This window comes from Musca autumnalis, unplaced genomic scaffold (genome assembly GCF_047663935.1).
Source record: "Musca autumnalis isolate F117 unplaced genomic scaffold, ASM4766393v1 scaffold_2, whole genome shotgun sequence".
NCBI lineage: Eukaryota > Metazoa > Arthropoda > Insecta > Diptera > Muscidae > Musca > Musca autumnalis.
The window spans coordinates 183,755,529-183,777,479 of record NW_027411755.1 but is presented as its reverse complement, the minus strand read 5'-3'; the positions used below and the strand labels follow the sequence as shown (position 1 = coordinate 183,777,479).

Here is a 21,951-nt window from a genome sequence, read left to right as displayed (position 1 = left end):
TGCTTCTATAGACCCTTTGTCAAAGAAAGGGTGCTTCTATAGACCCTTTCTCAAAGAAAGGGTGCTTCTAAAGACCCTTTCTCAAAGAAAGGGTGCTTTTATAGACCCTTTGTCAAAGAAAGGGTGCTTCTATAGACCCTTTGTCAAAGAAAGGGTGCTTCTATAGACCCTTTGTCAAAGAAAGGGTGCTTCTATAGACCCTTTGTCAAAGAAAGGGTGCTTCTATAGACCCTTTGTCAAAGAAAGGGTGCTTCTATAGACCCTTTGTCAAAGAAAGGGTGCTTCTATAGACCCTATATCATTGGGTTTGCGGATGATATCGCGCTGGTTATTGTTGCAAAAACAACCGAAGAAGCAAGAACAGTAACAGAGGCCAGCATACAGTTGGTCAGATCATGGTTGTTCTCCCAAGGCCTGGCATTAGCCGATCAAAAAACGGAAGCAGTCTTAATTACAAGTCGTAAGGTGGTGGAAAGAATAAATATTCAAATTGGAGAATGCACAATAACAACAGCGGAAAGTCTGAAATACCTCGGCGTTATCATAGACAATCGCCTGTCTTTTAAAGACCACTTAGACTACATAAAGGCAAAAGCCGGAAACGCTTGTAAAGCGCTGTGCCGTATTATGCCAAACACAAGGGGACCAAGATACTTAAGTAGAAAAATTCTTGCAGGAGTAGTCAAAAATATAATTCTCTACGCAGCACCAATATGGGCACAATCCACGAGGTACGCCACGTACTATGCAAAGATTGGCTCGGTATATAGACTTACAGCACTACGTGTATGCTGTGCATATAGGACTGTGTCTGACGATGCAGCCTATGTTATCGCCGCTATGATACCTATTGATATCCTAGCGAGAGAATCTGAATTCGTATTCAATTCCCGAAGATCGCGGGAAACCGACATAGATCCCGACATAGCAAGAAGACGGAGCATTATCGAGTGGCAAAACAGGTGGACAGTATCTACAAAAGGTAGATGGACGTATTCACTAATACGGAATGTGGATAGTTGGTTAAACAGGCGGCATGGTTATTTAAATTTTTATCTAACCCAATTTCTTTCCGGACATGGATGCTTTAGGTCCTATTTATATCGTTTTGGCCTGGACCACTCCCCTAATTGTCCTTGTTGTGTGGAGCAAGTAGAAGACCCTTATCATGTTTTCTTTTTGTGTCCGCGCTTTATTGTAGCGAGGGCAAACTTAGAGCGGCAAGTTAACAGTGAAGTACATGTTGAAAATATAATTGAAATAATGATGGTGTCTCTTGACAATTGGGAATATGTCTCTGAATATGTGAAGACAATCATATTGGAACTACGCCGACAAGATGAGATTCGAAGGCGAATAATACATAGCAGCGTTCTTTAGAACATTCCCCCCTGCGACGAAATGCTCATACGGCGGTACCGCAGGGATAGAGGATCAGAGTAAAGGGGTTATTTTAGCGTGTTAAAGTCTCGCACACCTGGCGAAATCAGGTAGCCAGAGTCTTTCGAAGATTTTTTCCCCGACCAAAAAAAAAAAAAAAAAAAAAAAAAAAAAAATAGACCCTTTGTCGAAGAAAGGGTGCTTCTATAGACCCTTTGTCAAAGAAAGGGTGCTTCTATAGACCCTTTGTCAAAGAAAGGGTGCTTCTATAGACCCTTTGTCAAAGAAAGGGTGCTTCTATAGACCCTTTGTCAAAGAAAGGGTGCTTCTATAGACCCTTTGTCAAAGAAAGGGTGCTTCTATAGACCCTTTGTCAAAGAAAGGGTGCTTCTATAGACCCTTTGTCAAAGAAAGGGTGCTTCTATAGACCCTTTGTCAAAGAAAGAGTGTTTCTATAGACCCTTTGTCAAAGAAAGGGTGCTTCTATAGACCCTTTGTCAAAGAAAGGGTGCTTCTATAACTTTACGCCCAACATGCCTTCAATCTCCCTTCCCTCTAATTACTGCTAATCGAAAGATGATTGATTTTTGCCTTTGCAACATTTTAACAAAATTCAATTTATTATTTTTTCCTTGGAGAAATTTTTCAATTTCCTTTTATTTTTGCCAAAGTGAAGCAATTGTCTGGAAAATACATTGTTGTTGGAAATTTGCTACCATGGAAGTTTTTTCAAATTGCTTTCTTAACAACAAAAAGATGAAGTTTTTAGTTTTATAATTTTTGTCTATTTTGTTTTTTTTTTTTGTAAATTGCTATAATAAAGAAACAATAAATGTTGTCGATTGAATTATCATCTACTTCTCTTTAGTAATTTCGTCGTTGAACAAGGGCGTAGGTAGGACGATTTAATATTAAGAAAGAAGATGAATAAATTGCAATAATATAATTTATATATTATTAAAGTTCTTCCACGTCCCTGGTCTTTGGCATAGTTCTCCAATATTGATTGAATACCTTGATTATATACATTTTGTTTTTGCTCTTAGAATACCCAGAATCTTAACAACTTCAGAGTTGTCTTTCTCCGAAAAATATTTGTCGAATAGACATCATCATATCGACAAGGAAGTAATTGCAAGTTGTTGCAAAAAAAGATTGGAGGGCAGTTACCTACCACCATCACCACCAACCACCATTGCGATAAAAGTCTAGTCTTCCGTCATTTTTTGTGTTCCATTCATTTTTCTTCCTCTTTAACAATTTAATAATAACTTATTGAAGATGAAGACAAAACGGTTCTGATGGCAGCAGCCATCGTTGCTTACAATCCATTGTGGTGGCCACGCGTCCAAAACCGTTTATTAAATTTAATATTACCGTTCTTTAAAGGCGTTTTCCTTGTACAAAAGGAACGGTAAGCACCACACCTAAACTTTTGTTGTCCTATTCGTCCATTTTCTCCTCGTTCATTACAGCAACAACTAAACAACAATAATTCACGACTTGGCAGAATATTTTATTGATTAAAAGAGCAAAATTTAGTTAACTTCTAATGATGTACTGCACTGTTGGCAATGGGCTACTGTTGGTTGGAATTTGAAGAGGTGGTTGTTAACCTTTAAATCAGGCTGGAGAATGGCAAATTATTTTATTAGGAAGTTAACAAAGGAAATTAAATGGAAAGTTTAGCAATAAAAATTCTGCAACAAAACAGATCGGTCAAAAAATATTCTTTAAAAATCCAGGATTTCTAGGTCAAAGGTACTTCAAAACATATTCTTTTAAAATCTAGGATTATAGGCCAAAGAGGCTTGAAAAAATATTGTTTAAAAATCCACGTTTTCTAGGCCAAAGAGGCTTGAAAAAATATTGTTTAAAAATCCACGTTTTCTAGGCCAAAGGTGCTTCAAAAAATATTGTTTAAAAATCCACGTTTTCTAGGCCAAAGGTGCTTCAAAAAATATTGTTTAAAAATCCACGTTTTCTAGGCCAAAGGTGCTTCAAAAAATATTCTTTAAAAATCCACGTTTTCTAGGCCAAAGGTGCTTCAAAAAATATTGTTTAAAAATCCACGTTTTCTAGGCGAAAGGTACTTCAAAAATATTGTTTAAAAATCAACGTTTTCTAGGCCAAAAAATATTCCTTAAAAATCCCCGTTTTCTAGGCCAAAGGTGTTTCAAAAATTATTGTTTAAAAATCCACGTTTTCTAGGCCAAAGTTGCTTCAAAAAATATTGTTTAAAAATCCACGTTTTCTAGGCCAAAGGTGCTTCAAAAAATATTGTTTAAAAATCAACGTTTTCTAGGCCAAAAAATATTCCTTAAAAATCCACGTTTTCTAGGCCAAAGGTGTTTCAAAAAATATTGTTTAAAAATCCACGTTTTCTAGGCCAAAGGTGCCTCAAAAAATATTCTTTAAAAATCCACGTTTTCTAGGCCAAAGGTGCTTCAAAAAATATTGTTTAAAAATCCACGTTTTCTAGGTGAAAGGTGCTTCAAAAATATTGTTTAAAAATCCACGTTTTTTAGGCCAAAGGTGCTTGAAAAAAATATTCTTTAAAAATCCACGTTTTCTAGGCCAAAGGTGCTTGAAAAAATATTCTTTAAAAATCCACGTTTTCTAGGCCAAAGGTGCTTGAAAAAAATATTCTTTAAAAATCCACGTTTTCTAGGCCAAATGTGCTTGAAAAAATATTCTTTAAAAATCCACGTTTTCTAGGCCAAAGGTGCTTGAAAAAATATTCTTTAAAAAACCACGTTTTCTAGGCAAAAGGTGCTTGAAAAAATATTCTTTAAAAATCCACGTTTTCTAGCCCAAAGGTGCTTGAAAAAATATTCTTTAAAAATCCACGTTTTCTAGGCCAAAGGTGCTTGAAAAAATATTGTTTAAAAATCCACGTTTTCTAGCCCAAAGGTGCTTGAAAAAATATTGTTTAAAAATATACGTTTTCTAGGCCTAAGGTGCTTGAAAAAATATTGTTTAAAAATCCACGTTTTCTAGGCCAAAGGTGCTTCAAAAAATATTGTTTAAAAATCAACGTTTTCTAGGCCAAAAAATATTCCTTAAAAATCCACGTTTTCTAGGCCAAAGGTGCTTCAAAAATATTGTTTAAAAATCCACGTTTTCTAGGCCAAAGGTGCTTCAAAAAATATTGTTTAAAAATCCACGTTTTCTAGGTCAAAAAATATTTCTTAAAAATTCACGTTTTCTAGGCTAAAGGTGCTTGAAAAAATATTGTTTAGAAATCCACGTTTTCTAGGCCAAAGGTGCTTCAAAAAATATTGTTTAAAAATCCACGTTTTCTAGGCTAAAGGTGCTTGAAAAAATATTCTTTAAAAATCCACGTTTTCTAGGCCAAAAGTGCTTCAAAAAATATTCTTTAAAAATCCACGTATTCTAGGCCAAAGGTGGTTCAAAAAATATTCTTTAAAAACCCACGATTTCTAGGCAAAGGTGCTTCAAAAATATTCTTTAAAAATCCATGTTTTCTAGACCAAGGGCACTTCAAAAATATTCTTTAAAAATCCAGGTTTTCTAGGCCAAAGGTGCTTCAAAAAATATTGTTTAAAAATCCACGTTTTCTAGGCCAAAGGTGCTTCAAAAAATATTGTTTAAAAATCCACGTTTTCTAGGCCAAAGGTGCTTCAAAAAATATTGTTTAAAAATCCACGTTTTCTAGGCCAAAGGTGCCTCAAAAAATATTGTTTAAAAATCCACGTTTTCTAGGCCAAAGGTGCTTTAAGAAATATTCTTTTAAAATCCACGTTTTCTAGGCCAAAGGTGCTTCAAAAAATATTGTTTAAAAATCCACGTTTTCTAGGCCAAAGGTGCTTCAAAAAATATTGCTTAAAAATCCACGTTTTCTAGGCCAAAAAATATTCCTTAAAAATCCACGTTTTCCAGGCCAAAAAATATTCCTTAAAAATCCACGTTTTCTAGGCCAAAGGTGCTTCAAAAAATATTGTTTAAAAATCCACGTTTTCTAGGCCAAAGGTGCTTCAAAAAATATTGTTTAAAAATCCACGTTTTCTAGGCCAAAGGTGCTTCAAAAAATATTGTTTAAAAATCCACGTTTTCTAGGCCAAAGGTGCTTCAAAAAATATTGTTTAAAAATCCACGTTTTCTAGGCCAAAGGTGCTTCAAAAAATATTGTTTAAAAATCCACGTTTTCTAGGCCAAAGGTGCTTCAAAAAATATTGTTTAAAAATCCACGTTTTCTAGGCCAAAGGTGCTTCAAAAAATATTGTTTAAAAATCCACGTTTTCTAGGCCAAAGGTGCTTCAAAAAATATTGTTTAAAAATCCACGTTTTCTAGGCCAAAGGTGCTTCAAAAAATATTGTTTAAAAATCCACGTTTTCTAGGCCAAAGGTGCTTCAAAAAATATTGTTTAAAAATCCACGTTTTCTAGGCCAAAGGTGCTTCAAAAAATATTGTTTAAAAATCCACGTTTTCTAGGCCAAAGGTGCTTCAAAAAATATTGTTTAAAAATCCACGTTTTCTAGGCCAAAGGTGCTTCAAAAAATATTGTTTAAAAATCCACGTTTTCTAGGCCAAAGGTGCTTCAAAAAATATTGTTTAAAAATCCACGTTTTCTAGGCCAAAGGTGCTTCAAAAAATATTGTTTAAAAATCCACGTTTTCTAGGCCAAAGGTGCTTCAAAAAATATTGTTTAAAAATCCACGTTTTCTAGGCCAAAGGTGCTTCAAAAAATATTGTTTAAAAATCCACGTTTTCTAGGCCAAAGGTGCTTCAAAAAATATTGTTTAAAAATCCACGTTTTCTAGGCCAAAGGTGCTTCAAAAAATATTGTTTAAAAATCCACGTTTTCTAGGCCAAAGGTGCTTCAAAAAATATTGTTTAAAAATCCACGTTTTCTAGGCCAAAGGTGCTTCAAAAAATATTGTTTAAAAATCCACGTTTTCTAGGCCAAAGGTGCTTCAAAAAATATTGTTTAAAAATCCACGTTTTCTAGGCCAAAGGTGCTTCAAAAAATATTGTTTAAAAATCCACGTTTTCTAGGCCAAAGGTGCTTCAAAAAATATTGTTTAAAAATCCACGTTTTCTAGGCTAAAGGTGCTTCAAAAAATATTGTTTAAAAAATACAAGTTTTCTAGGCCAAAGGTGCTTCAAAAAATATTGTTTAAAAATACACGTTTTCTAGGCCAAAGGTGCTTCAAAAAATATTGTTTAAAAATCCACGTTTTCTAGGCCAAAGGTGCCTCAAAAAATATTGTTTAAAAATCCACGTTTTCTAGGCCAAAGGTGCCTCAAAAAATATTCTTTAAAAATCCACGTTTTCTATGCCAAAGGTGCTTCAAAAAATATTGTTTAAAAATCCACGTTTTCTAGGCGAAAGGTGCTTCAAAAATATTGTTTAAAAATCAACGTTTTCTAGGCCAAAAAATATTGTTTAAAAATCCACGTTTTCTAGGCCAAAGGTGCTTCAAAAAATATTGTTTAAAAATCCACGTTTTCTAGGCCAAAGGTGCTTCAAAAAATATTGTTTAAAAATCCACGTTTTCTAGGCGAAAGGTGCTTCAAAAATATTGTTTAAAAATCAACGTTTTCTAGGCCAAAAAATATTCCTTAAAAACCACGTTTTCTAGGCCAAAGGTGTTTCAAAAAATATTGTTTAAAAATCCACGTTTTCTAGGCGAAAGGTGCTTCAAAAAATTTTGTTTAAAAATCCACGTTTTCTAGGCCAAAGGTGCCTCAAAAAATATTCTTTAAAAATCCACGTTTTCTAGGCCAAAGGTGCCTCAAAAAATATTGTTTAAAAATCCACGTTTTCTAGGCCAAAGGTGCTTCAAAAAATATTGTTTAAAAATCCACGTTTTCTAGGCGAAAGGTGCTTCAAAAATATTGTTTAAAAATCAACGTTTTCTAGGCCAAAGGTGCTTCAAAAAATATTCTTTAAAAATCCACGTTTTCTAGGCCAAAGGTGCTTCAAAAAATATTGTTTAAAAATCCACGTTTTCTAGGCCAAAGGTGCTTCAAAAAATATTGTTTAAAAATCCACGTTTTCTAGGCCAAAGGTGCTTCAAAAAATATTGTTTAAAAATCCACGTTTTCTAGGCCAAAGGTGCTTCAAAAAATATTGTTTAAAAATCCACGTTTTCTAGGCCAAAGGTGCCTCAAAAAATATTGTTTAAAAATCCACGTTTTCTAGGCCAAAGGTGCCTCAAAAAATATTCTTTAAAAATCCACGTTTTCTATGCCAAAGGTGCTTCAAAAAATATTGTTTAAAAATCCACGTTTTCTAGGCCAAAGGTGCTTCAAAAAATATTGTTTAAAAATCCACGTTTTCTAGGCCAAAGGTGCTTCAAAAAATATTGTTTAAAAATCCACGTTTTCTAGGCGAAAGGTGCTTCAAAAATATTGTTTAAAAATCAACGTTTTCTAGGCCAAAAAATATTCCTTAAAAACCACGTTTTCTAGGCCAAAGGTGTTTCAAAAAATATTGTTTAAAAATCCACGTTTTCTAGGCGAAAGGTGCTTCAAAAAATTTTGTTTAAAAATCCACGTTTTCTAGGCCAAAGGTGCCTCAAAAAATATTCTTTAAAAATCCACGTTTTCTAGGCCAAAGGTGCTTCAAAAAATATTCTTTAAAAATCCACGTTTTCTAGGCCAAAGGTGCTTCAAAAAATATTGTTTAAAAATCCACGTTTTCTAGGCGAAAGGTGCTTCAAAAATATTGTTTAAAAATCAACGTTTTCTAGGCCAAAAAATATTCCTTAAAAATCCACGTTTTCTAGGCCAAAGGTGTTTCAAAAAATATTGTTTAAAAATCCACGTTTTCTAGGCCAAAGGTGCTTCAAAAAATATTGTTTAAAAATCCACGTTTTCTAGGCGAAAGGTGCTTCAAAAATATTGTTTAAAAATCAACGTTTTCTAGGCCAAAAAATATTCCTTAAAAATCCACGTTTTCTAGGCCAAAGGTGCCTCAAAAAATATTCTTTAAAAATCCACGTTTTCTAGGCCAAAGGTGCTTCAAAAAATATTGTTTAAAAATCCACGTTTTCTAGGCCAAAGGTGCTTCAAAAAATATTGTTTAAAAATCCACGTTTTCTAGGCGAAAGGTGCTTCAAAAATATTGTTTAAAAATCAACGTTTTCTCGGCCAAAAAATATTCCTTAAAAATCCACGTTTTCTAGGCCAAAGGTGTTTCAAAAAATATTGTTTAAAAATCCACGTTTTCTAGGCCAAAGGTGCTTCAAAAAATATTGTTTAAAAATCCACGTTTTCTAGGCCAAAGGTGCTTCAAAAAATATTGTTTAAAAATCCACGTTTTCTAGGCCAAAGGTGCTTCAAAAAATATTGTTTAAAAATCCACGTTTTCTAGGCCAAAGGTGTTTCAAAAAATATTGTTTAAAAATCCACGTTTTCTAGGCCAAAAAATATTCCTTAAAAATCCACGTTTTCTAGGCCAAAAAATATTCCTTAAAAATCCACGTTTTCTAGGCCAAAGGTGCTTTAAAAAATATTGTTTAAAAATCCACGTTTTCTAGGCCAAAGGTGCTTGAAAAAATATTCTTTAAAAATCCACGTTTTCTAGTCCAAAGGTGCTTGAAAAAATATTCTTTAAAAATCCAAGTTTCCTAGGCCAAAGATGCTTGAAAAAATATTCTTTAAAAATCCACGTTTTTCTAGGGTAAAGGTGCTTCAAAAAATATTCTTTAAAAATCCACGTTTTCTAGGCCAAAGGTGCTTGAAAAAATATTCTTTAAAAATCCATGTTTTCTAGGCCAAAGGTGTTTGAAAAAATATTCTTTAAATATTCTTTGGGGTATGAAAAAATGGATTGAAAAATTTATATAAAATGTAACTTATGTTTTATTACAAATAATCTTCTCCTTATTTAATGCATTTAAAATAATTAAAATAATTACTTTTATTTCTTATATTTGCAGGTATGTGTGTGACAATAATTTGCCATGAATATAAATGTGTTCCAATTAAACGAAATGCCTTTTAACACCTAACCAATTAAGGTAAATACCCAACCAAGTCTTTTCAATAAGTCCAAGAAAGAATTTTCAATTGAATCCACCAACAACCCCATAAATGGCCATTAAATATTAAATATCAATTTTACACCTGTTTAATGGCGGCTAATAATGCAGTAACAATCAATTGCATTGTTACACACACACTCACAATTTACACTTGACACATACGGTTTATGACCATAAAAATGCATTTTGTGGAGGCGTAGCCGCTTAATTCAAAAGAACAAAATGTCCAGGTGTTGAAGCTCTCCACCATTCGCCATTCTTTAAAGCCAAACACCAAATACACCGCCATTGATGTAATGCAAAAACAAAAAGAACAACAACAACATCACAATGCAAAAAAGAAATATTTATATTTATTATTATCATAATTATTTAATATTGTCGTACATTGTCAATATGCGGTTTTTGTGGGTGATTGTTGTTTTTAGTTAGTTGTTGTTGTTGCCGTTTAAACACTTGACGACTATGGCGGCAAAGTGCGGCAACAACTACAACAACTCAATGTGGCTACAAATGGGGACTAAAGTCATCAAAAGTCAAACATCCATCGCAGCCAGCCAGTCAGCAAGTCAGCCAGCCAGCCACCCAAGCATCCAGGCATTCAGGCAACCCTGTCAATTTATTGACTTGGACCATAAAGTTATTGCTGTTGATGTTGTCGGTCGTTTGGCAGTCAGTCGTTGTTGTGTTATTATTGCCACTGTTGTTGCTGATGATGTGGCTTTGGGCTGTTGTTGTGTTATTATGATGACGACATTGACAGTTGCGGTAAATTTGGTTAAAATTAATAATAATATTTAAATTGAATTTTTGACCTGCAAACACGCACTCAGTCGCAGACAGACATAAAACATTTTTAACATGTATGTATGTATGTATTTGTGGCTGCAACATAAACTTACATCTACTAAAGGTCGGATAACATCAAATATTATAATAGAAGGTAATCATGGAAACTTTAGCCTAGAAAATGTGACTTTTTTAAAGAATACTTTTTGAGGCACCTTTGGCCTATAAAACGTGAATTTTTAACGAATATTTTTTGAAGTAACTTTAGCCTAGAAAATTTGGATTTTTAAAGAACATTTTATGAAGCACCTTTGGCCTAGAAAACGTGGATTTGTAGAGAATATTTTTAAGGCACCTTTGGTGTAGAAAACGTGGATTTTAAAAGAATATTTTTTGAAGCACCTTTGGTCTAGACAACATTGATTTTTAAAGAATATTTTTTGAGGCACCATTAGCCTAGAAAACGTGGATTTTTAAAGAATATTTTTTGAGGCACCATTAACCTTGAAAACGTGGATTTTCAAAGAATATTTTTCTCAGCCAACCTCAGCCTAGAAAACGTGGATTTTTAAAGAATATTTTTCTCAGCCAACCTCAGCCTAGAAAACGTGGATTTTTAAAGAATATTTTTCTCAGCCAACCTCAGCCTAGAAAACGTGGATTTTTAAAGAATATTTTTCTCAGCCAACCTCAGCCTAGAAAACGTGGATTTTTAAAGAATATTTTTTGAGGCACCAGAAACGTGGATTTTTAAAGAATATTTTTTGAGGCACCATTAGCCTAGAAAACGTGAATTTTTAAAGAATATTTTTTGAGGCACCATTAGCCTAGAAAACGTGGATTTTTAAAGAATTTTTTGAGGCACCATTAGCCTAGAAAACGTGGATTTTTAAAGAATATTTTTTGAAGCACCTTTGGCCTGGAAAACGTAGATTTTTAAAGAATATTTTTTGAAGCACCCTTGGCCTAGGAAACATGAATTTTTAAAGAATATTTTTTGAAGCACCTTTGGCCTAGAAAATTTAGATTTTTATAGAATATTTTTTCAAGCGGCTTTGGCCTAGAAAACGTGGATTTTTAAAGAATATTTTTTGAAGCACCTTTGGCCTAGAAAACGTGGATTTTTAAAGAATATTTTTTGAAGCACCTTTGGCCTAGAAAACGTGGATTTTTAAAAAAAAATTTTTTGAATCACCTTTGGCCTAGAAAACGTGGATTTTTAAACAATATTTTTTGAAGTAACTTTGGCCTAGAAAACGTGGATTTTTAAAGAATATTTTTGAGGCACCTTTGGCCTAGAAAACGTGGATTTTTAACGAATATTTTTTGAAGTAACTTTAGCCTAGAAAATTTGGATTTTTAAAGAGCATTTTTTGAAGCACCTTTGGCCTAGAAAACGTGGATTTTAAACGAATATTTTTTGAAGCACCTTTGGTCTAGACAACATTGATTTTTAAAGAATATTTTTGAGGCACATTTGGCCTTGAAAACGTGGATTTTTAACGACTATTTTTTGAGGCACCTTGGCCTATGAAACGTGGATTTTTAAAGAATATTTTTTGAAGCACCTTTGGCCTATAAAACGTGGATTTTTAAAGAATATTTTTTGAAGCACCTTTGGCCAATAAAACGTGGATTTTTAAAGAATATTTTTTGAAGCACCTTTGGCCTATAAAACGTAGATTTTTAAAGAATATTTTTTAAACACCTTTGGCCTAGAAAACTTGGATTTTTAAAGAATATTTTGTGAGGCACCATTAGCCTAGAAAACGTGGATTTTTAAAGAATATTTTTTGAAGCACCATTAGCCTAGAAAACGTGGATTTTTAAAGAATATTTTGTGAGGCACCTTTGGCCTATAAAACGTAGATTTTTAAAGAATATTTTTTAAACACCTTTGGCCTAGAAAACTTGGATTTTTAAAGAATATTTTGTGAGGCACCATTAGCCTAGAAAACGTGGATTTTTAAAGAATATTTTTTGAAGCACCTTTGGCCTAGAAAACTTGGATTTTTAAAGAATATTTTTTGAAGCACCTTTGGCCTAGAAAACTTGAATTTTTAAAGAATATTTTTTGAAGCACCTTTGGCCTAGAAAATTTAGATTTTTATAGAATATTTTTTCAAGCGCCTTTGGCCTAGAAAACGTGGATTTTTAAAGAATATTTTTTGAAGCACCTTTGGCCTAGAAAACGTGGATTTTTAAAGAATATTTTTTCGAGCTCCTTTAGCCTAGAAAACGTGAATTTTTAAAGAATATTTTTTCGAGCTCCTTTAGCCTAGAAAACGTGGATTTTTAAAGAATATTTTTTCGAGCTCCTTTAGCCTAGAAAACGTGGATTTTTAAAGAATATTTTTTCGAGCTCCTTTAGCCTAGAAAACGTGGATTTTTAAAGAATATTTTTCGAAGCACATTTGGCCTATAAAACGTGGATTTTTTAAGAATATTTTTTGAAGCACCTTTGGCCTATAAAACGTGGATTTTTAAAGAATATTTTTTGAAGCACCTTTGGCCCGGAAAACATGGATTTTTAAAGAATATTTTTTGAAGCACCTTGGCCCAGAAAACGTGGATTTTTAAAGAATATTTTTTGAAGCACCTTTGACCCAGAAAACGTGGATTTTTAAAGAATACTTCGTGAAGCACCTTTGGCCCAGAAAACGTGAATTTTTAAAGAATATTTTTGAAGCAACTTTGGCCTATAAAACGTGGATTTTTAAAGAATATTTTTTGAGACGCCTTTGGCCTGGAAAACGTGGATTTTTAAAGAATATTTTTTGAAGCACCTTTGGCCTATAAAACGTGGATTTTTAAAGAATATTTTTTGAAGCACCTTTGGCCTATAAAACGTGGATTTTTAAAGAATATTTTTTGAAGCACCTTTGGCCTATAAAACGTGGATTTTTAAAGAATATTTTTTGAAGCACCTTTGGCCAATAAAACGTGGTTTTTTAAAGAATATTTTGTGAGGCACCATTAGCCTAGAAAACGTGGATTTTTAAAGAATATTTCTTGAAGCACCTTTGGCCCAGAAAACGTGGATTTTTAAAGAACATTTTTCTGACCCAACATCATCCAACAAAACAAATCTTCCTTATTTTTGTTTCATTTTTGTTTTGTCCATTTCTTTTGCTAAAAACGCAAGCATTTGCTTCCGCGTAAAATTGTACGTTACGCCCTCTGAATGCTTCTTGTCTATGATTCTCCTCCTTCGCTCATTACTCATTTGTGATGATCATCTATTTAAGACATTTTGGCGTAGATTGGTACCGGCAACATTGATAAACCGACGCCAATGGCGGCATACAAACAACCACCAACACCACACTCCGGACACCTCTCACCCATCTCTCAGAAAGCTTAGATACTTGTCTAACAGCTACTTCATCGTATTTGGCCATGTTTTTTTTTTGTTCCTTTTGGCATCATATTCATCCATGTTCACGCTAACGTATTTTATTAATTGCTCATTTGACAGTTTCAGTCCGTGCAAGTAGTCATTATGTTGCCCATCTCTTGCACTCCATTTATTTTTGTACCTCCTTCGAAATGTTTCGTTGCTGTTGTTGTTGTTGTTGTTGGCGGTGTGTTCATGTACAATTCGACAATGTGCATTGGCCGAGGTTCTTTTTTTGTTCTTATGCAAAATAATCGTACAAATGCATCTTTAAAATGTGGCAATCAGTTCGAACGCGGTAGGTGGGGTAGGCGCAAACATAACATCTGCATTTCTACAACAACGACAGCATAAAATGTATTTGAACTTTATCTTATTTTCGTCTATTGTGGATGTTGATGTGAAGACCTATGACGGTGGTGTTAGCAAGCGGTTTTTCTATGCTAAATATTGAAGACAACAGGCAACAGCAACGGTTGGTAGCCAGCACAGCATGTGGTCTATTTGGACATGTATGCAGCACATCTATTCTACTTGCAGTGCACTTTCTATGCTTCATTATTTTTGCTGCTTCTATTTGCAACATTTCTCTTTGTGTTATGGCAGTATTTTGAAAGGGATAATTAAAAAAGAAAAATAACTGAATTTTATGCTTCAAAACATGTTCTTTAAAAATCCACGTTTTGTAGGCTAATGGTGCCTCAAAAATATTTTTTTAAAAATCCACGTTTTCTATGCTAACACATAACCTGGTTAGAATCTTATCAAAGCAAAGAGAGGGCATCAAAATCTGTCATATCAATGCGCATAGTATAGCGAATAAGATTGACGAATTTAAATACATTTTCGAAAGCTCGGGAATTGATGTGGTATGTGTTTCAGAAACTTGGCTAAACTCCACTATATCTAATGTCCTTATAATTTAAAAGGTTACTCCGTGTACAGATCCGACAGGGAGAACCGTGGAGGAGGCGTAGCTATTTTCTCAAAAAACAATAGAAATGTTACACTTATTACTAAATCTATACAAAGTGATGAAATTGAACATGTGTTCATAGAGGTTAAATCTGGCAATACTAAAATGTTAATTGGTTGTTTATATAGACCAAATATTAATATTGACCTTGCCATACTCCAAGACCTTACCTACTCACTTTTCGTCGACTACTAATACGCTACTGGATCCCAGTAATATCTTCTTATACGATCAATTTTCAGCGTCATGTTTTTCCAAACATGACCTCATATTTCTTAGTTACAATTTTAATCTTCTGTCTGCTGAACAAACCTATTCAATTCGCGACTTCAATAGGATGAACTATGGAGTTTTGGTAAATAAATGTCAATGCATCAATTGGGATGAAATATATTATTTAACTTCCGTTGATCGGCATTCGGAATTTATGCAGAAAAATGTCATGTTTCTTTACAATGAGACGGTTCCAATAAAAACTAAGCGAGTCAATATGAAAAGTAAACCGTGGTTCAACTCGACTATCAAAGCTTGTATTGCAGATAGAGACATAGCTTATAATAAATGGAAGCACTATAAGATACCTGAACTACACGAGGAATTTCGCTCCGCGCGGAGGAGAGTAAGTAGTCTTATAAATCTTGCCAAAATGGAATATTACTCTACTCGATTTAGTTCCGCATTATGCTCCAAGAGTAAGTGGAAACTCATTAATGAAATTGGTGCTGGAAAACCAACTAATATTACTTCCGTTCAATGTGATGTTAATGGCCTCAACAAATCATTTATCGACATCCCAGCTAATCCTGCAGACCTTAGTGCATCTAATGACAATATATCTGGTGAGGTATCTTTTGAATACCGTTGCGTCACCAATGACGAAGTCTTACGTAGTTTTAGGAGTGTTAAGTCGAATGCCATTGGTTCCGACGGTATTGATCCTAAGTTTGTCCGTATACTCCTACCACTCCTTCTACCTTATTTTCCTTATCTTTTCAACACAATACTGACCACAAGTACTTTTTCCACCCTCTGGAAACATGCCAAAATTGTTCCTGTCCCGAAATCGAATATGGAATATCGGCCTATTGCTATACTACCTTTTTTATCTAAAGTCTTCGAGAAACTCACTTACTTACTTACTTAGCTGGTCCATTACAGAACATTTGTTCCATAGACCGAACTAAGAAAAGATCTCCAATTCTCTCTATTTCAATTCAATTTCAATTCAATTTATTTCCATTTTATAATGCCCAGTCTTTCAACCTTAGGGCTGTATACTACATTTGAGCTTAAAGTAACAAATTGCATAACTTAATATAGTAGCTAAAAATTAATAAGGAAAGGCTGTAAAACTACTCCAATCAAAACAGAATACTCATCATAATAAAGGGTAAAAAAACATATAAATTTGCATATCCTTACAGAAAACTTTTGATTTAAATGCATGAATTGAAACTACTCCAGCAAGGAGTGGGAGGGAGTGCTTTGCACTCTGGAATACCGCGCCTTGTCATCTCATCATCCACTTGTTTGCGCCATCTATTCTTTGGCCTGCCAATTCTGCATGCACCGCCATGTGGCTCAAATTTATACGCCTTTTTAGCGGGTTCATCATCGCTCATTCTTTTTATATGGCCTAGCCAACGTAATCGCTGCATCTCGATACGTTTAACTATATTGATGTCCTTGTATAGCAGATACAGCTCGTGGTTCATACGACGTCGATATTCACCGTCAACGCAGATCGGTCCGTAGATCTTTCGAAGAATTTTTCTCTCAAACACGCCAAGCACTGCCTTATCTGCTTGCGCAAGTACCCAGGCTTCGGACCCATACATTAGCACGGGTAGTATCAGTGTTTTGTAAAGCGTTATTTTTGTTTGACGAGTTGTGGCTTTGTTTTTAAAGTGCTTACTTAAGCCATAGTAGCATCTGTTGGCCAATACAATTCTTCTTTTTATTTCACAACTGATGTCGTTTGTTGTGTTTACGGCGGTGCCAAGGTATACAAAGTCTTTTAATACCTCAATATTATAGGAACCAACTTCCACAGTCGGTCCGAGCTCAATGGACGCATTGCGCGTCGACACCATCAACTTGGTCTTCTCACCGTTTACCGCCAGACCCACTTTAGCAGATCCTCCTTCGACCTTTATAAAGGTATCAGTTACTTCTTTTACTGATCGGCCCATGATGTCTATATCATCAGCATAAGCAAGTAACATGTGACTATTGGTGTAGATTGTGCCACTTCTTTTGACGTTTGCCTCTCGTATAACCTTTTCTAGCAGGATGTTGAAGAGGTCACACGAAAGGCTGTCTCCTTGTCTGAAACCTCTTTTGGTACCAAACTCTTCGGAGAGGTTCTATCCTATTTCAGTTAAAGTCATTTTACAAAGCCGGATGAGCTTTGCGGGGATACCAAATTCAGACATGGCTTCGAATACCTTTGAACGCAGCGGGCTGTCGAAGGCTGCTTTATAATCGACAAAAAGGTGGTAGGTGTCGATCTACATCTCTTGGGTCTTCTCCAGGATTTGCCGCAGGGTAAATATCTGGTCAATGATGGACTTGCCAGGTCTAAAGCCGCATTGGTATGGTCCAATTATCTCGTTAACCATAGGCTTTAGTCGTTCGCACAATATCCCTGACACGATCTTGTAGGCAATAGGGAGTAGACTTATGCCCCTATAGTTAGAGCATACAGTCTTATCTGCCTTTTTGTGGACGGGGCACAGGATACTCAGATTCCAATCGTCGGGTACTCATTCTTCCTGCTAGATGGTGCTAACTAGCTGATGAATACACCTTATCAGCGTGTCGCCTCCGGTTTTGAACAGCTCAGATGGTAAGCCATCGGCCCCTGCTGCCTTATTATTCTTCAGTCGATTTATTGCTGTCCTTACCTCATCTTGGCTGGGCGGTATACATTCAATACCATCTTCTGGGATTGGGACTGTGGTATCTTCGTCATCTTCGCTGCTATTGGATACCAACAGATTTGAAAAATGTTCTTTCCATATCCTGAGTACACTATCTGTATGAGTTACCAAATTACCTTGCTGGTCTCTACAGGAAGATGTGCCTGTACCAAAGCCATCAGTTTGATGCTTGACTCTTTGGTAGAATTTTCGGACTTCATTCTGGTACCTGTACATCTCGATTTTTTCACACTCCCGCTTTTCCATCTCTCTCTTTTTCCTGCGGAAAAGACGTTTCTCCTCTCTCCTTTTCTTCCTGTATCTCTCGTGCTCTTCGCATTGCTACGGATTGTAAAGTAGCCTATATGCCGCATTTTTTTCTTCGGTAGCAGCACGGCACTCCTGGTCATACCACGGATTCTTTGGTGGAGGTCTCTGGTATCCAAGTATGGATTTTGCGGCTGTTTGCATAGAGTGGGCAATATTTTGCCATTGTGTTGTTATGTTATCGGGACAAGGAGTGCTCGCGTTAAGCAATTGGGCTAGTTGAGTGGAATATGCTGTGGCTATCTGTTGTGTTTGCAGCCTATCGATGTCCAACTTCCGCGTTGTGTCTGTTCGTGCTTTATTTGCAACGTTTAGACGGGTACGTACCTTTGCTGCAACAAGGTAGAGGTCCGAATCAATGTTTGCGCCTCGGAACGATCGTACATCCAACACGCTCGATGAATGTCTTCCATCTATCACAACATGATCAATTTGATTACTTGTTCTTTGATCTGGAGCCAGCCAGGTGCCCTTATGAATATCGAGATGATTAAATCTGGTACTGCTAACTACCATATTTTTGCAGCTGCAAAGTTTATCAGCCTCATACCATTGTCAGATGTTTCACTGTGGAGACTGAATTTGCCGACTGTTGGGCCAAAGATATTCTTCTTTCCAATTTTGGCATTAAAATCGCCTAGAATGATTTTAATGTCATGGGCAGGGCAACGGTCATATGTTTCTTCTAAGCGCTCGTAAAATATATCTTTGGTCTGTTCGTCCTTTTCTTCAGTGGGAGCATGAGCGCAAATAAAGCTGATGTTGAAGAATTTAGCTTTTATTCGAATTGCAGCAAGTCTTTCATTCACTGGGGTGAAGCTGGATACCAGATGTTTTAGTCTCCGACTAACTACGAATCCGCAACCAAACTCATGCTTTACGTCATGGCAGCTATAATACTGTGCGTCTCATTTAGTGTTGTTGTGACGCCTTTCCCAATCCATCGTATTTCCTGTATGGCAGTAATATCGGCCTTGTACTTTTCAAGTACGTCTACCAATGCGAAGACTGCACCTTCTCTATAAAGAGTGCGAACATTCCAGGTGCAGATTTGCAGATCATGGTCCGGGGTTCGTCAACTTTAGAGGGGTTTGTTTTTCTTTTCTTTCGTTTTTTCATAGTAGGCTGTTTTTTCTAGGGGAGGGTTACTAACCCGACGCCCAAACCCAAGTTTTTAACGTTCTTATGGGTGAACGCGCGGCACATGTTAGCTCACTACCTTTAACGGGTGTTAAAGGCAGTTCCCCAGGTGACACCATGGGTAGGTCAGTGTCCACTTGAAATGAAAGAGGGACCAAGATAAATCCTGGGTTTTGCCGTGTTAAAACCGGTCAGGACCGTTCCTTGGTATCTTTAATCCCCTACGTCAAATATTCTTTATAAATCCACATTTTCTAAGCTAAAGGAGCTTCAAAAAATATTCTTTAAAAATCCGCGTTTTCTAGGGTAATGGTGCTTGTAAAAATATGTTTTTTTTTTTAAATCCATGTTATGCAGACTAAAAGTGCTTCAAATATTGTTTGTTTAAAATTCCGCATTTTGTAAGCTCAAAGTACTTCAAAAATCTTAAAATTCTGGGTTTTGTAGGCCAGATGTGCTACAAAAAACAGTAGATAAACAAAAAGATATTCTTAAAAAAATCCGTGTTTTTTAGGCCGATTATTGAACAAAACAAGCCTAGATCTGATAGAAAACCAATTGCATTCCTTTAATAACCTATACCACTCACATTTTATTTAATTTTGTTGTTTTTTTTTTCATATTACCCTGTTGTCAAATTCTTCAGGTTATGTTTTGACAATTCTCTTAGCGCTTAACAATTAACATTTTCATTTATTTGTTTGCGAATTCGTGAGATCAATCAAAAGTGGAAAATGTCAAAAGGTTTAAAACATGACAATTGTCAATTAAAACACGCCCTAACCGCCGCCACACCAAGCCAACCAACATTCATTCATTCACTCAACTCCCAGTCTATGACAGTTAACCATTTCAAGCCTTTGGGCCGCACACACAAAACCAATTTGACAATTCTGCAGATCAGTTGTTGTTAGACTTTTTTTCTTCCATTCCTCTAAGATCCAAACTGTCAATAGACACTAGAAAATTATGACAACTAACAAACAAAATGATTACTTGTCATTTGATCAGTATGAAGAGAAAAAAATAGCAGCGGCAGCAACAACAACACCAACAGTAATAATGATTGAAAGAAGTAAAAAAAAATATAATAGAGAATGGCATGGCATGGCTGGCATGACAATAGAAAAAAAGTACAGAATGCAATTCCATGGCAATGCAATGCCATGCATAGTTCTACGGATTGGCTGGATGGCAGATCAACTGACAAACAAACATTCAATGTATCATAAAGCATGAATAGGAAAAAATAGCAACAACAACATCAGTAATGTTATTATGTTATAGAAATAAACAAAGAATTGTTTTTTAGCAAAAAAAAGCTTAGAAACTATTGTTAGATATCTCTCTCCGACTCGTTTGTTGTTAGCTACCACCGCAGACAGTTCGACGACAATGGTTCGCCAGCCTGCTGGATGGTGGATTGGTCTGTCGGTTGGTCTGTAATTGTAGCCCCACTCGACAATAATAAAGGCATTTTGTTGTAGAAACCCAAAGAATGAAACCAATCAGTAAATGAAAGAAATAAATCCGAAGTGCCCGAACACTGGGCTAAATGAAGGAAAAGAATTACTGAGAAGTTTACAGACGACCAGAAAGGAATCTTCAATGACGACCTGAAGGGAGTCTTTATAGACTCCCTGAAAGGCATATTTACCTGCAGGGAATCTTTTAAGACTGCCTGATTAAACAATTATTTTTTAAAAATCCACGTTTTGTGGTCAGATGTTGATTAAAAAAATATTCTTTAAAAATCCACGCTTTGTGGTCAGATGTTGGTTGAAAAAATATTCTTTAAAAATCCACGTTTTGTGGTCTGATGTTGGTTGAAAAAATATTCGTTAAAAATCCACGTTTTGTGGTCTGATGTTGGTTGAAAAAATATTCGTTAAAAATCCACGTTTTGTGGTCAGATGTTGGTTGAAAAAATATTCTTTAAAAATCCACGTTTTGTGGCCAAATGTTGGTTGAAAAAATATTCTTTAAAAATCCACGTTTTGTGGCCAAATGTTGGTTGAAAAAATATTCTTTAAAAATCCACGTTTTGTGGTCAGATGTTGGTTGCAAAAATATTCTTTAAAAATCCACGTTTTGTGGTCAGATGTTGGTTGAGAAAAATATTCTTTAAAAATCCACGTTTTGTGGTCAGATGTTGGTTTAAAAAATATTCTTTAAAAATCCACGTTTTGTGGTCAGATGTTGGTTGAAAAAATATTCTTTAAAAATCCACGTTTTGTGGTCAGGTGTTGGTTGATAAAATATTCTTTAAAAATCCACGCTTTGTGGTCAGATGTTGGTTGAAAAAATATTCTTTAAAAATCCACGTTTTGTGGTCAGATGTTGGTTGAGAAAAATATTCTTTAAAAATCCACGTTTTGTGGTCAGATGTTGGTTGAAAAAATATTCTTTAAAAATCCACGTTTTGTGGTCAGATGTTGGTTGAAAAAATATTCTTTAAAAATCCACGTTTTGTGGTCAGGTGTTGGTTGATAAAATATTCTTTAAAAATCCACGCTTTGTGGTCAGATGTTGGTTGAAAAAATATTCTTTAAAAATCCACGTTTTGTGGTCAGGTGTTGGTTGTTAAAATATTCTTTAAAAATCCACGCTTTGTGGTCAGATGTTGGTTGAAAAAATATTCTTTAAAAATCCACGTTTTGTTGTCAGATGTTGGTTGCAAAAATATTCTTTAAAAATCCACGTTTTGTGGTCAGATGTTGGTTGAAAAAATATTCTTTAAAAATCCACATTTTGTGGCCAAATGTTGGTTGAAAAAATATTCTTTAAAAATCCACGTTTTGTGGCCAAATGTTGGTTGAAAAAATATTCTTTAAAAATCCACGTTTTGTGGCCAAATGTTGGTTGAAAAAATATTCTTTAAAAATCCACGTTTTGTGGCCAAATGTTGGTTGAAAAAATATTCTTTAAAAATCCACGTTTTGTGGCCAAATGTTGGTTGAAAAAATATTATTTAAAAATCCACGTTTTGTGGTCAGGTGTTGGTT

The 21,951-nt window shown here is 35.0% G+C and overlaps 2 protein-coding genes across 14 annotated transcripts in view; both read left to right on the top strand.

The window, feature by feature from the left end:
- Snoo (Sno oncogene) overlaps positions 1-21,951 on the top strand; it is a 589,115-nt gene that overhangs the window by 406,050 nt on the left and 161,114 nt on the right. The window lies entirely within an intron of this gene.
- Positions 1-21,951, top strand: part of LOC141392762 (uncharacterized) — a 42,776-nt gene that overhangs the window by 3,541 nt on the left and 17,284 nt on the right. The window lies entirely within an intron of this gene.